The following is a 4,594-nucleotide window of genomic DNA, read 5'->3' as shown; positions in this document are numbered from 1 at the left end:
AGTTGTTCCACGTTTTGGCTCAAGTCTTCTAAGGAGGTACTGAGTTGCTCCCAATAGTTGTTGGGAGGAAAGTGCATTCCATGAGGCATTTGTTGATGAACTTCCTCATGTTCTCCTTGGGGGCCGTGAGGGACTTCCCTTTTTTGCTCCATCCTTTTCTTGGTGATGGGCTTGTCTTCTTCAATGGAGACATCTCCATCTATGATAACTCCAGCTGAGTAGCATAAATGGCATATGAGGTGGGGGAAGGCTAGCCGTGCCATGTATGAAGGCTTGTCAGCTATTTTGTAGAGTTCATTGGCTATGACTTCATGAACCTCTACTTCCTCTCCAATCATGATGCTATGAATCATGATGGCCCGATCCACAGTAACTTCAGATCGGTTGCTTGTAGGGATGATGGATCTTTGGATGAACTCCAACCATCCTCTAGCTACAGGCTTGAGGTCCAGTCTTCTTAGTTGGACCGGTTTGCCTTTGGAGTCTACTCTCCATTGGGCGCCTTCCACACAAATGTCCATTAGGACTTGGTCCAACCTTTGGTTGAAGTTGACCCTCCTTGTGTAGGGGCGTTCATCACCTTGCATCATGGGTAGATGAAACGCCAACCTTACATTTTCCGGACTGAAATCTAAGTATTTCCCCCGAACCATTGTGAGATAGTTCTTAGGATTCGGGTTCATACTTTGATCATGGTTCCTTGTGATCCATGCATTAGCATAGAATTCTTGAACCATCAATAATCCGACTTGTTGCATGGGGTTAGTGATGACTTCCCAACTTCTTCTTTGGATTTCATGTCGGATTTCCGGATACTCATTCTTTTTGAGCTTGAAGGGGACCTCAGGGATCACCCTCTTCTTTGCCACAACATCATAGAAGTGGTCTTGGTGGCTCTTGGAGATGAATCTCTCCTTCTCCCATGATTCGGAAGTGGAAGCTTTTGCCTTCCCTTTTCCTTTTCTTGAGGAAACTCCGGTCTTGGGTGCCATTGATGGTGAATGAAAAATAAAAAGCTAGGCTTTTTACCACACCAAACTTAAAATTTGCTCGTCCTCGAGCAAAAAGAAAAGAAGAGTAGAAGAAGAAGAAGAAGAGAATTTGGAAGAGAGGGAGAGAAGTGGGTTCGGCTATATGAGAGAAGAATGGGTAGGGATGTGTGAAAATGAAGAAGAAAGGAGAGGTATTTATAGGGAGGGGGGAGGGTTAGGTTTCGGCCAATTTGGGTGGGAATGGGTGGGAAATTGAATTTGAATGTAGTGGGGGTAGGTGGGGTTTTATGGGGAAGAGGAGGTTGATGTGAATGGTGCATGGGGTAATTGGGAAGAGGAATTGAGGTGATTGGTGAAGGGTATTGGGAAGGGTGACATTGAAAATGAGATTTGGATTAGGAGAGTGTGAATAGGATTAAAAGAAAAGGTAGGTGGGGATCCTGTGGGGTCCACAGATCCTGAGGTGGGAATCCTGTGGGGTCCACAGGTCCTGAGGTGAAAAGAAATACCATTCCTTCACCATATAGGCGTGTAGATTGCCTTCATGCACCATTCTGGCGTTCAAACGCCCATTGGTGCATGTTCTGGGCGTTAAACGCCCATGTAATGCTTGTTTCTGGCGTTGAACGCCAGTTTCAAGCTTGTTTCTGGCGTTCAGCGCCAGATTGTCCTTTGCGTGCACATCCTGGCGTTAAACGCCAGGATGTTGCTTGTTTTGGGCGTTCAGCGCCAGGAAGATGCTCTGTTCTGGCGTTGAACGCCCGCCAGATGCATCTTCTGGGCGCTGAACGCCGGCCCGGGCGTCCTCCAGGGTGAAAAATTTTTTTCTTCTGTTTTTGACTCTGTTTTTAATTTTTTTGATTTTTTCGTGACTCCTCATGATCATGTACCTAATTAAACACAAAAATAACAAAGAAATAAAATAAAATAAAATTAGATAAATAAGATTGGGTTGCCTCCCAACAAGCGCTTCTTTAATGTCAATAGCTTGACAGTGGCTCTCATGGAGCCACAGAGCAATCAAGTCAATGTTGTCTAGTCCCAACACCAAACTTAGAGTTTGGATATGGGGTTTGAACACCAAACTTAGAGTTTGGTTGTGGCTTCACAACACCAAACTTAGAGTTTGACTGTGTGGGCTCTTCTTGACCTTGAACTGAGAGAAGCTCTTCATGCTTTCTCTCTTTTGTCACAGAGGGATGGCCATGTGCTTGAAACACAAGGTATTCTCCATTCAATTGAAGGACTAACTCTCCTCTGTTGACATCTATCACAGCTTCTGCTGTGGCTAGGAAAGGTCTTCCTAGGATGATGCATTCATCATCTTCCTTCCTAGTGTCTAGGATAATGAAATCAGTAGGGATGTAAAGGCCTTCAACCTTTACTAGCACGTCCTCTACTGTCCCATGAGCTTCTCTCATGGATTTGTCTGCCAATTGTAATGAGAACAAGGCAGGTTGCACCTCAATGATCCCTAGCTTCTCCATTACAGAGAGTGGCATAAGGTTTATCCCTGACCCAAGATCACATAGAGCTTTCTCAAAGCTCATGGTGCCAATGGTGCAAGGTATTAAGAACTTGCCAGGATCTTGTCTCTTTTGAGGTAGAGTTTTCTGAATCCAGGTATCCAAATCACGAATGAGCAAGGGAGGTTCACTTTCCCAAGTCTCATTACCAAACAGCTTGGCATTCAGCTTCATGATAGCTCCTAGATATTGAGCAACTTGCTCTCCAGTCACATCTTCATCCTCTTCAGAGGATGAATAATAGTCAGGGCTCATGAATGGCAGAAGGAGATTTAATGGAATCTCTATGGTCTCTGTATGAGCCTCAGATTCCTCAGGATCCTTAATAGGAAGCTCCTTCTTGCTTGGAGGAAGTCCCAGGAGGTCTTCCTCACTGGGATTTTCGTCCTCCTCCTCCTTTGTGCATTCGGCCATGTTGACTAAGTCAATGGCTTTGCACTCTCCTTTTGGATTCTCTTCTGTATTACTTGGGAGAATACTGGGAGGAGTTTCAATAACTTTCTTACTCAGCTGGCCTACTTGTGCCTCCAAATTTCTAATGGAGGATCTTGTTTCATTCATGAAACTGAAAGTGGCTTTTGACAGATCAGAGACTATATTGGCTAAATTTGAATTATTTTGTTCAGAGTTCTCTGTCTGTTGCTGAGAAGATGATGGATATGGCTTACTATTATTCAGCCTATTGCGTCCACCATTGTTAAAACCTTGTTGAGGTTTTTGTTGATCCTTCCAGGAGAAATTTGGATGATTTCTCCATGATGGGTTATAGGTGTTTCCATAAGGTTCACCTAAGTAATTAACCTCTGCCATGGCAGGGTTCTCAGGATCATAAGCTTCTTCAGAAGCTGCCTCTCTAGTAATGTTGGCTGCATGTTGCAATCCATTCAGATTTTGAGAGATTATGTTAACCTGTTGAGTCAACATTTTGTTCTGAGCCAATATGGCATTCAGAGCATCAATCTCAAGAACTCCTTTCTTCTGAGGGACCCCATTATTTATGGAATTCCTCTCAGAGGTGTACATGAACTGGTTGTTTGCAACCATGTCAATGAGTTCTTGAGCCTCTTCAGGCGTTTTCTTCAGGTGAATAGATCCACCTGCAGAGTGGTCCAGTGACATTTTCGAAAATTCAGAGAGACCATAATAGAATATATCTAATAAGGTCCATTCTGAAAACATGTCAGATGGACATCTCTTGGTCAACTGCTTGTATCTTTCCCAAGCTTCATAGAGGGATTCACCATCTTTTTGTTTGAAGGTTTGAACATCCACTCTCAGCTTGCTCAGCTTTTGAGGAGGAAAGAACTTATCTAAGAATGCAGTGACCAGCTTATCCCAGGAGTCCAGGCTATCCTTAGGTTGTGAATCCAACCATATTCTAGCTCTATCTCTTACAGCAAAAGGGAAAAGCATGAGTCTGTAGACTTCAGGATTAACTCCATTCGTCTTTACAGTATCACAGACTTGCAAGAACTCAGTTAAAAACTGATAGGGATCTTCAGATGGAAGCCCATAAAACTTGCAGTTTTGTTGCATTAATGCAACTAGTTGAGGCTTAAGCTCAAAGTTATTGGCTCCAATGGAAGGAATGGAGATGCTTCTTCCATCAAACTTGGATGTTGGCTTTGTGAAGTCACCAAGCATTCTCCTTGCATTATTATCATTATTATTTTCGGCTGCCATCTCCTTCTCTTGTTCGAAAATTTCTGAAAGGTTATTTCTGGATTGTTGTAATTTAGCTTCTCTTAATTTTCTCTTCAGAGTCCTTTCAGGTTCTGGATCAACTTCAACAAGAGTGCCTTTATCCTTGTTCCTGCTCATAAGAAAGAGAAGAAAACAAGAAAAGAAAAAGGAATCCTCTATGTCACAGTATAGAGATTCCCTTATGTTAGTAGAAGAAGAAGGGGGTAGAAGAATGAAGAAGAATTCGGATTTTTAGGTGAAGAGAGGTGAAGAGAAGTGTTAGTAATTAAATAATTAAATAGAAAAAGAAAAGAGAGGGAGAAATTCGAAAATAATTTTGAAAAAGAGGTTAGTAATTTTCGAAAATCAAAGACAAAATATAAGTAAAATTAA

The 4,594-nt window shown here is 42.6% G+C and overlaps 1 non-coding gene across 1 annotated transcript; it reads left to right on the top strand.

Annotated features, from left to right (window-relative positions):
• Window positions 1-3,695: 3,695 nt before the first annotated feature.
• On the top strand, window positions 3,696-3,799 carry LOC112798654 (small nucleolar RNA R71). Its single transcript, XR_003200256.1, has one exon. It is a non-coding gene; the product is annotated as a small nucleolar RNA R71 (small nucleolar RNA).
• The last annotated feature ends 795 nt before the right edge of the window (window positions 3,800-4,594 follow it).

Source organism: Arachis hypogaea, chromosome 4 (genome assembly GCF_003086295.3).
Source record: "Arachis hypogaea cultivar Tifrunner chromosome 4, arahy.Tifrunner.gnm2.J5K5, whole genome shotgun sequence".
Taxonomy (NCBI): domain Eukaryota; kingdom Viridiplantae; phylum Streptophyta; class Magnoliopsida; order Fabales; family Fabaceae; genus Arachis; species Arachis hypogaea.
This window is presented reverse-complemented; position numbering and strand designations above follow the sequence as displayed.